Source organism: Neoarius graeffei, chromosome 11 (assembly GCF_027579695.1).
Source record: "Neoarius graeffei isolate fNeoGra1 chromosome 11, fNeoGra1.pri, whole genome shotgun sequence".
Classification (NCBI taxonomy): Eukaryota; Metazoa; Chordata; class Actinopteri; order Siluriformes; family Ariidae; genus Neoarius; species Neoarius graeffei.
In genome coordinates this window covers 58,714,622-58,726,522 of record NC_083579.1, presented here as the reverse complement: position 1 = coordinate 58,726,522, position 11,901 = coordinate 58,714,622, and positions in this window count along the sequence as shown.

The following is an 11,901-nucleotide window of genomic DNA, read 5'->3' as shown; positions in this document are numbered from 1 at the left end:
CGCTACGCCTAAGATAATGAGATGAATGTGACACAATTTATCACCAACAATGACTTTATGGGTGCATTTTACTTTTTATTTTGTGTTTTCTATTTAGTTTTAGATGTAACACAACATGCAACTGGGCCAAGCAATAGTGACACTCAACTGTATGTTTAAAAATAAGAATATTCATAATTTCACACAATGACCAGGCATGACATGGCATCATGCAAACTTCATAACACAAAAATCACACTGTGTCAAGCAACGGTGACATAAAAAATAACTTCACACAATGAACAGGTGCAATTTTGTTCACCACCAACAGTGACTTTAGTGGGTGAATTTTACTTTTTTCCGATTTAGCGATACTCATAACAAAAATGGCATGGCATCATGCAGTCTTCATAACACAAAATTACACTGGGTCAAGCAACGACACATAAAAGAGAACTTCACACAATGAACAAGTGCAGTTTTGTCAACCTACATGCAATGGTGGTACTACAGTAGCATTTACAGATTAGTATAACAAATAGATTTATAGATATAACTCATTCTTACATTGGTGCCACCACAATTTCTACCACTTCATAACTTTTATCCCCCTTTCCTTCACAATCCACCTGGAATAACATCCATCTCTCTCCATTGCTTTCCTTTCTACTATTCCTTTCCCATACACTGATTTCCCATCTTACTTTCCAGAAAACTGGCAAAGACCAGACAAAACAAGGAATCAATAAATATCATCAGAGCAGACTTGGGGCGGCACGGTGGTGTAGTGGTTAGCGCTGTCGCCTCACAGCAAGAAGGTCCTGGGTTCGAGCCCTGGGGCCGGCGAGGGCCTTTCTGTGCGGAGTTTGCATGTTCTCCCCGTGTCCGCATGGGTTTCCTCCAGGTGCTCCGGTTTCCCCCACAGTCCAAAGACATGCAGGTTAGGTTAACTGGTGACTCTAAATTGACCGTAGGTGTGAATGTGAGTGTGAATGGTTGTCTGTGTCTATGCGTCAGCCCTGTGATGACCTGGCGACTTGTCCAGGGTGTACCCCACCTTTCGCCCGTAGTCAGCTGGGATAGGCTCCAGCTTGCCTGCGACCCTGTAGAAGGATAAAGCGGCTAGAGATAATGAGATGAGATGAGATGAGAGCAGACTTGACCTCATTCTTGGCATTACAGGCCTACTGGGTTTGAATTAAATGATAGCTAACGTTAAGCTAGCTGATACTGTACATCTCCTAACATTGACTAGCCAGCTAACTGCACTAACATTTCCATTGGGACAAAAAAAAACCCTGTCCTGTGGGGAAATTCTGACTGACTTTCCGCTTCTTTGTAAAGAATGTCCTTATGTCCATTGTGTCTGGGGAAGAGCAAATACTGCAAACAATTCATCAACCAAGAATACCCCGATAGGCTAAGCTTATTTCATTGTTTAGTTGAATGTTAATTTAACGTGTCCTAGGGTTAATTTTGAGGGCTTATAACAAAAGAATAAGGTTTTAGCAAAAGCTAGTCATTGTGAAGTGGCAATGGGGCTGACGTCACCTCCTCCACTTTCCAGCAGCTGCACCAACATTTCTGTGCTCGCGCTGAGATTCACTTCACTCGCGCGCGGTGAGCTGTTGTAGGAAGCGCCCGGAAAACCTGGAGTGGATTTTCAGTGCTCTGTGTATTCTCTTATCGATCAAGTGGAATGGATTCTTTCACGAAGCAATAGAAACGGCGCTGGGTGAACTCATATTTTATGTTAAATGGGGGGGGGGGGGGGTCCAAACGAAGAATTATGAAATGTGAGGGGGACACGTCCCCTTCACATTTAATGGTGGCGACGCCCATGCTCATCCCAGTAATTGGCATTACTGAATCTGCAAAATACCTAGCAACAAGCCATCTTAATTAAGGCTTTCCAAAATTGGCCAATCCTCTGATTTAGTGCTGGACAGAACTACTAAACCCTACACTAAATTTCTACACACGTAAACATGACAATAATAACCATCTAAGAAGTAATAACAGGCATCTAACACCACCAGCACTTTAATATCTGAACCAGAAAAGCCGCTCTACATTGATGGTGCCTCCATTATAAAAATCTCATCTCATCTCATTATCTCTAGCCGCTTTATCCTTCTACAGGGTCGCAGGCAAGCTGGAGCCTATCCCAGCTGACTATGGGCGAAAGGCGGGGTACACCCTGGACAAGTCGCCAGGTCATCACAGGGCTGACACATAGACACAGACAACCATTCACACTCACATTCACACCTACGGTCAATTTAGAGTCACCAGTTAACCTAACCTGCATGTCTTTGGACTGTGGGGGAAACCGGAGCACCCGGAGGAAACCCACGCGGACACGGGGAGAACATGCAAACTCCGCACAGAAAGGCCCTCGCCGGCCCCGGGGCTCGAACCCAGGACCTTCTTGCTGTGAGGCGACAGCGCTAACCACTACACCACCGTGCCGCCCTATGCTATATCAATAAACTAAAAGAAACACTATCTATAACTAGACAATGAGTTGTCTTACATGCAATGATACGCAATGACATAATAAATATGCAGTGTTATAGTAATGAAGATGCACCAAGAAGTAGCTTAGATTAACAACCTACAATGCAGGCCATTTTTCCTGCAGTGAAACTGGTCAATATCATGGCACACCCATGTTTTGGCTTTTCTACATGGGCCTATCATATTACATCCTGGGTTTGATAACTCAGATAACCCATAGGAGCCTGAAGCAATACAGCTGTATATTTGGACGGTAAGAGTGTGGGTGTGTTAGGAGGAGCCTCCCAATAATCTTGTAACTCCACCATCCTTGTAACTGTGTTTAAAACCTATTTCCTGCCAGGCAGTGATTCACCATAACTGGCATCATCTGAGTTATGGTGATGCACAAGGTCCATTACCAGAACAGTGCTTTGCACAATGATTCCGAGTGTGTGTGTTTGAGAGAGAGAGAGAGAGAGAGAGAGAGAGAGAGAATGTAAGCCTGCTGTAAACTCTGTATATATAGTAAGTATAATGAGCATGCAGCTATAACTAATCTAGCTTCAGCCAGAGAGCACGGAGGACCTGAGACGATTGTCTGTAAGGGAACAAAGTCAGGATTCTTCTCTCTGGGACTCCAGGCCACATGCCCTGAATTATTTATTGTTTTGGGAAGCAGACATGCGACAAAAATGTGCCTTCCTAAATACTACAGAGATCCAGACCAGAGAAAAGCACAACTTAGAACTGCAGATAAAGAATAAGATTTTTTCATCATATTGACAGGCTACCTTTTTTAATACTGAAAAAAACAAGCCTTATTCTTTGGTAGTAAACAGGAGTAATAAAATCTTAATTGAGTCAGTTTATATCATTTTATATTAATACAATCACAGATGATAAAAAGGACATTGTTATTATTCACAGTTTTATACTCTGCAACTTTCTATAACAGACTGTGTGATCACATGCTCATGTCAGATTATACTATGAAGGACTATCCTCTCTTTATGTCACTAGCGTGATTATGTCAATCAGCGTGATCTGGGATCACGCAAAAAATGGGTTCACATAAACGGAAAGTAAGCTTGAGGCAATAAGGATGCTTTTCTGTCCATTACAACATTACAAACTTCATTATTGTCACTGTAATGCCACTGTATTTGTTGGTGTCTTGTGAGTTTTGCATTACACTATGCTATCCTCCTATTGGTGGCTTTTAGATGAGCATCACCAAAGCAGTCACAATGGGATTTTAGTCAAAAATTCCTGATAATGCCAGAACTTTGGCTGCAGTAGCACTAAAGCAGCTGCAGGTTAGCATGTCACATTATGTGCTAGAGTTGTTTTACAATGTAGAATTTTTGTCTGTAACATCACACTGTACAGTGTAAAGCCAGCTTAACCCATTTCCATGTCTATGGCTAAAGGTGTACAAAGTTGTAGAACCAAAATATTTATTAGCTATTCCACGAAATCGAGTCGTACATGAGCTGATAGCCAACGAGGTGCGTAGCACCGACTTGGCTCTAAGCCATGTACGACGAGATTGAGTGGAATAACTGTTTTATTCTATCCACATTCACTGGATTTTGAGAAACAGAGCATTTTTATTTTTAGCAAATTCGATAAATAAAAAATTTATACAAAACATCCAACAAAATAATTTCCACTTAATGTAAATAAACCGGCAAAATGACAGTAGCAATTTGTGAAAAATGCTAGAATAATAATTCTTGAAAGATAAAAAAAGATACATTCTTACCATCCAATACTTTTATTCCATTTTTTTTTTTTTTTTGTATTTTGGGGGGGATTTTGTTTTTGAGTAGTTTTTATTTTATCCTCCATTGGTTCAGCAATACACTCCGCCATTTTGTTTTTCTCAACTCACAGTATCTGAGCTGATAGCCTAGTAGTAGAGTAGCCAATCAGACTGTGCAATTGCTCATATCCAGTGAATGTGGCTAGAATAATGCTCATTATCCTTCACCGTCATACAAGGATGTCACTGTCACCTCCAGCTTGTTGATTAGAAATCTAAATCTGCATCTGGGCTTCTGTAAAGCTGCTTTGTGACAGTGTAATGCAACTGAATTTCATTTTGAGAGGACATACATAATCCCTGTCTTTCTTAAAATTACTGCAATTTACTGTACATAGTACAATTTATAGGCTCATGGCATATTACATAATTTCCTCTCTATATTAATTGCCCTTCTGCTCTTCTATTCATCTGAAATCACTGACCTTCATAACTTGTATAACTCTTTTATATCAATCACATCACATAAATCACAAACTTCTTCGCCAGGGAGTCATGCAGAATGCTGTTACTAGAGTTATTTCTGTTACCTTCTCTAGAATCTTAATAACTTTTAGTGAAACATCATATTAACATTTCAGTGAAACCTGATATTGAAATGAATCGAATTCTCTTTGACAAATGTCTTTAACTCTCTTTTTAAGATTGTCTTTTGAACTTCTGATCAAGTATTAGAATACCTAATCTCCTAGTGACACGAAACGCTCATGAAGATGCATCTGTGCATCTGAGTGTGTGTATATATATATATATATATATATATATATATATATATATATAATAAAAAGAAACCTTTATTTATTCGTCACATGCACAGTGAAATTCATCCTCTGCATTTAACTCATCTGAAGCAGTGAACACACGTACACACTCAGAGCAGTGGGCAGCCACACCAGAGTGCCCAGGGAGCAGTCAGGGGTCAGGTACCTTGTTCAACGGCACCTCAGCCCAAGGCCACCCCACGTTAACCTAACTGCACGTCTTTGGATTGTGGGAGAAACTGCAGCACCCGGAGGAAACCCACACAGATACGGGGAGAACATGCAAACTCCACACAGAAAGGCTCTTGCCAGCCGCTGGGTTCAAACCCAGAACCTTCTTGCTGTGAGGCGACCGTGCTAACCACTACACCACTGTGCCGTATATTCAATATATTTCGGCCTAACGTATCGGTATCTTTCTCACAAGTATATTCCCAGTAAAGAATACTCAATGACACTGAACTGCCTAACATGCTAAACCTGAGAAAGATTTAGTCTCAAAAGTATCGGTTGATCCTCAATAATTCATAAAAATAACACTATAAACTGCAATTTTGGAGGAAGGATTAACTGAAAGTCTTCTGTGGGTTTGTTTTGTCCATTATTTCTCAGAATTCATTACAGCTTGTATAAATACAGTACCTAAAGCAAATCTAAATCTCCTCTGAGTGACAGGTTCATAATACTTCCTAGACATTCCTTTCAATTAATGATTACGATTACCAAGAATTGACATGTTACCTGTACTGAGAAATATATATATAATTTTACTTGGAACTCACTTACAATGGAATTCTAACTGTAGATGTTGGAGCAAAATATGCATATGTGGAAAGAGGAAAACAGCAGATACCAAATTAGCTGCCACTGCTAGCTAATGTAATATGTTAACGCATCCTCCATATTGTGAAAGTCCACATTTGGTTGTTAGTCAAAGCAGCACTACTATGTAAAAAGAATGTTAATATGCTTTAATAACAGCTTTAGACAAATAATAATAATAATAATAATAATAAAGAGGAAGAAGAAATTAGCTGAAAGATGTATTAATAGAGTACAGATTCTAAAAAATATATTTTTCAATTCACAGAACATGAATAGTGAGTGATAATGTGATCAATGAGAATTCATTTTTTCATTGGTTTTTATACCGTTTATCCATTAACAATCACGGGTGAGCTGGAGTCAATCCCAGCTGACATTGGGTGACAGGCATTAATGAGAATTCAAATGTAAAGTTTTATGTGCAATGATGTGAAAAATCCTTTAAATAGTCATCAAAAATTTACCATTTAAAGTCAGCTAAAGCTAATATCTAGTTTAATTTAGTTTTGACACATAGATCACGTACTTTTGTGACAGGGGAAGAATACAGGGCAAAGCCCCAATTGATTTTCAACCCCCTTTGTTTTGGCATAGGTTTGTTTTTGTTTTTTTACACCAGATGCCCTTCCTGACACAACCCTCCCCAAACTTTCCAGGCTTGGGACTGGCACCAAGTATGCACTGGCTTGTGCAACCCTAGGCATGCCCCAGACATGACCTCAAGCTAACCTTAGCTATCGTAAGTTGCATCATATTAAACGTATAATTTACAAACAAGCAAACTCACTGTCAAAGTTGCCTAACTTTATATATTACAAACATCAGCTAAGAACTTAAAAAAAAGGCAAACAGTGCTAAACTGTAAAGTCCACTGGTCAGTAACTTAGCTAACCCCTGCCCTACTCCCTTTCAAAAGTTCCAATCTCAATATACACACTGTACTGATATTTAAAGAGCAAATATTAGTTATTATCGTTCAAATTTTTTTACGCCATTTTGATTGGCTGAGCGAACTACAAATAACTGCCTACAAATAATGGTCTGCCTACAAATTAGTGTGTGCCTTTGGCATCGGCAAATAATTGCTGCTTGCTCACCACTAACAAATCATGATCTTATGTGAAAACCAAGTTCAATAATTGCTTATTATTCAACATTTGATTCAATTCATTGGAACATTGCATCCTCCAAGATGACAGCTGTTGGTGTATCTGGTATAACTCATCCTTTCAGTGATGACTCTTTTTTTTAAATTTATGATTACCAACACAATATGTTTCCAACTGACTGCACATGGATAGCACAAAACTTAAGGGAAAATGTAAATGTAAATAACTGAAATTACTTTTGACTGTACTGTTTTGATAGGATTTGAAATTGTAATTCTGAATTTGCACTATACAGTATAGCCAAATAGTTTGAATCTTTATTGACGCTATTACAAGTGTGTTTTGAATCAAAGGGCTTTGCGCTCCTAGTGATTTTGTAGAAATGAAGAAAAGATCTGAGGCCAACCAGTCTGCTTTGCAAACCTCAACCAACCGACAGCTTGTTTTATGAGCAATTCAATTTCAGGACAATATTTCAAAATACATTTTAACAAGAAAATGTCAGATATACAGTATGTTAGCAAGTCATTAGGACCAGAGGTCAGCCTAATAAAGAGGATGAGCTTATACAGTGAGTCAGCAAACACATTGGCAAAAACACAGGTGTATGGTTACCGACAGGGTGTATCACTGGTCATTGCACTTATACATCCAAATCTCTTGCATTTCCTCAAACTACAGCCACACACTACATAATGTTGTCTTAAGCAGAACTATGAATTGATCACCACACATTTATGACCTTTCCCTGTAGTTTTAATCTATCTGCTATGTGACAAAATGCCATACATGATATATAACCTACAGGTATAAGAGTGAATCCTCTGCTGTGGTTAAATAATTTTTTTCATTGTATTGGATGCATTTTAACTCTAATGCATTCATTTGCTGGTTCTGAGATCAATGTGTTGACCTTTGAACTTAATTAATACAATGGCTGGAGGGAACCTTTTAATCAGCAAGTCCTGTTCACTGCTCCTGTAGCGATGGCCTGGCAGCTGCCCTGAACTCCATAAAGAGAGATGTGAAAACTCAATTCAGTAGCACAATAATCTGAGCACAACATCAGTAAACAGAAGGACAGAAAGGAGTTTTAAAAAATGCTAATACAACATACGGGCGATACATACATAGGTCACTATTTTGCTAATATAATGAATGAATGAATTCTCCTGAATCATACACACACACACACACACACACACAAATAACCTATAAACACAGAGTCTATGTATGTAATGAATTCTCATTCTTGCATATAAACTAACAGACTTAATGATGCTGTAAGCTCAATGCTAAAAGTGGAAATCTGCCCACTGCCCCACCCTACTGTGCTTTCTGCTAAAGGCTAGTTGTTCTCAATATGTCTGAGTGATAGTTCAGAACACAGCTGCACTCTTCACTTGAAATATATGGTCATCAGAGCATGTTTGCTACAAAGCTCTTGAATCATCTAACATTAAATTATTTTACCTCAGCATGCTTAGGATTTTGAGGTTAAAATACATCATTAGGAACAAAAAAAAAAAAGCTTATGATTTGTAAAACCAGTATCCAAGGTTATTGTTGCCTCTGAGGTCCTGTGGCCTACGTTCCGGGTCACCTATCGACCCCGATAACAGGCTCAAAGCACACTTTTTTTATGTCCTGAGGATGAAACAAAGACAGGAGATGGGCAGCTGTAGAAAAGGTTGAAGCTCTGGTACCAGCAGGAGACAACTTTAATGGAACAGAGCTCCATATCCCTCCTGATCTCACCCCTCCTTCTTCTCCTGAAGCCCAGATATTCATCACCATAATAAAACAAGTGTCTCACACAACAGGGAGGAGCCGGACCAGAGGGAATTCTGCCTATACACACAAATTGACACAATCAACAGCCTAGAGCTTAGGACAGACATATTTAAAACACTGCACACACACATGTGGGTTGTACAAAACGGTTCACAGAGGTGCTTTAAACCAAAGCTTACAAAACACACAACACTTTCCTTCTACCTGAAGCTCAATGGCAGGCAGTGGACAGGGTCAAAGCAGGAACAGTAATGCCTCAAGAAGCACACTCACTCTTAACCCTTTATTCTCTACTCAGCCAGCAAGAGCAGGAGCAGAAATACTCCTGAATCATACACACACACACACACACACAAATAACCTATAAACACAGAGTCTATGTATGTAAACACACTGCTTTCTATAAAGGAAAAACTGTGCACAGGTTCATATCCTGATGTCTTTCCTGTATCCTTTTCCTCAAGGCCAAATATAGCATCAAAGCTACACTTATAAACACACACTTCCTTGATGGCTGAATCTGTTCTCCAGTGAGAGATGTGTGTATGCGGCAGCCTTTTCCTCTCTGCAGGCCTCTTGACAAAGCAGGAAGCCGCTCGCTGTCTTGCCAGTCATCGCTATCCGCGCAATATAACCTTGACAGTAGGAACACAAGGGTCTGCCTCAACCAAACGCACAATAACAACATCGGTGAGAAAGGAGAGAAGTGTGGCACTCACCTGATCCCTGCTTACTCCATCTCGTGCTCAGGGCGTGAGTGAGGCTGCGACGTGGGGGAGGTGTGTGTGTGTGTGTGCTGAGACACTGCGGCCTCGAGCAGCGCGGAGCAGAGGATGCTGATGATGCAGCGCCTTCAGCCGAGCAGCCCTGTTGCCTGGGAAACTGTGAATTGATGGAGCAGTCACGCTGCGCTGTGATTGGTTGGCGAGGTGTGGCGCTTGAGCTGGGCGGGGCTACCGGACACAGTAGAGGGGTGACCGATAATTACTCTATGTTGATCAAATTATTAGGGCCCGAGCCCTATGGGCGAAGGCCCTATTGTTCTTGTAAGAGTTCACTATTATTATTCTTCCGTCTTCTTCTTCTTCTTCTTTATTTTTCTCCGCTGTTGGGCCATTTTCGGGGCGCTTGCCATGGGCGAAAACGCACGAAATTTGGCACCACTTCCGAGAATTGCCACCGCTACTCAGAACCAAAAGCCCAAACTTGGCCGGGGCTCAGGGCCTCTATAGCGCCCCCTAAGTCGTTGTGATTTTGGCCTCCCGCATTAAGGTGCCTGGTTGCCATATAGTTTGTAGTACTGGCATGCCATTTGGTACGCATATGTATCTCACTAAGCCGGACAAAAATGTAATGCCAATGCATTAGCCACGCCCAACAGGAAGTGAGGTAATTTCACTTTTGTGCGAAATGCATGGCCACGAAGACGGCGCAACTCCTCCTAGACCGTTCATAGGAATGTCACCAAAATTGATACACATCATCTACAGACATGGCTGACAAAAGTTACTAAATACGTTTCACGTAGGATAAACCGTTCAGAAGTTATACGTCAATCAATTTTCACTTCAAAATTTTACATGCTAAAAAATTCATAACAAATCTTCTAATTGCTCAAAACTGCTCATACTTCACACCCTAATCACTCATTGGGCTTCTGACATGTTACCCAATTTCTGTGATATTTCGCCACTGGGGGCGCTATTTTTGGGCAAAAAATCCAATCTTTCCTCAAATTTGGTCAAACTTCACGGCCACCCTCTTACTACCTCCCATGTCATGTATACCACATTTTGGGAATTTTCGTCCATGGGGGGCGCTGTTTTTGGCCGACGCAATTTCTCCAAAATGGGTTTTTGGTTAATAATTCCATAATGCTTTTCCTTCACACCACTACCTTGTGATAGTACGTTGCTGTTGTAGACACTTATTTTTCCAACTCATTATCGCTCATGTTCAGCATAGCGCCACCTACTGACATGGGAAAAACCAAAAAATTTATTCTTCAAAAATCTATATCTCATCTTCTATTTACTCAATTTTCATCACACTTCATACGCAAACTCTTCATAGCTCACCTGACATATACGCCAAATTTTGTGCACTTTCGCCCCTGGGGGTGCTGGTTATGGCAGAAATGATATTGCAGCTTCTGATTTGTCAACCTTGGCAAGCAAACTCTTTACAAGACCCTTATTGGGGCGCTTGCCATGGTCGACAACGCTCGAAATTTGGCTCCTTTTTCTTAGACTGCCACCGCTACTGAGAACCAGAAGCCCAGATCCAGGCGGGCCTCAGGGCCTCTATAGCGCCCCCTAACGTGTTGTGATTTTTGCCTCTCGCATTAAGGTGCCTGGTTGCCATGTAGTTTGTAGTAGTGGCATGCCCTTTGGTACGCATATGTATCTCACCAAGCCGGACAAAAATGTAATGCCAATGCATTAGCCACGCCCTACAGGAAGTGAGGTAATTTCACTTTTGTGTGAAATGCATGGCCACGAAGACGGCGCAACTCCTCCTAGACCGTTCATAGGAACGTCACCAAAATTGATACACATCATCTACACACATGGCTGACAAAAGTTGCTAAATACGTTTCACGTCGGGTTAACCGTTCAGAAGTTATACGTCAGTCATTTTTCAATTCAGAATTTTACATGCTTAAAAATTCATAACAAATCTTCTAATTGCTCAACACTGCTCATACTTCACAGGCAAATCACTCATTGGGCTTCTGACATGTGACCCAATTTCTGTGATGTTTCGCCACTGGGGGCGCTATTTTTGGGCAAAAAATCCAATCTTTCCTCAAATTTGGTCAAACTTCACGGCCACCCTCTTACTACCTCCCATGTCATGTATACCACATTTTGGGAATTTTCGTCCATGGGGGGCGCTGTTTTTGGCCCACGCAATTGCTCCAAAACGGGTTTTTGGTAAATTATTCCATAATGCTTTTCCTTCACACCACTACCTTGTGATTGTACGTTGCTGTTGTAGACACTTATTTTTCCAACTCATAATCGCTCATGTACAGCATAGCGCCACCTACTGACATGGGAAAAACCAAAAAATTTATTCTTCAAAAATCTATATCTCATCTTCT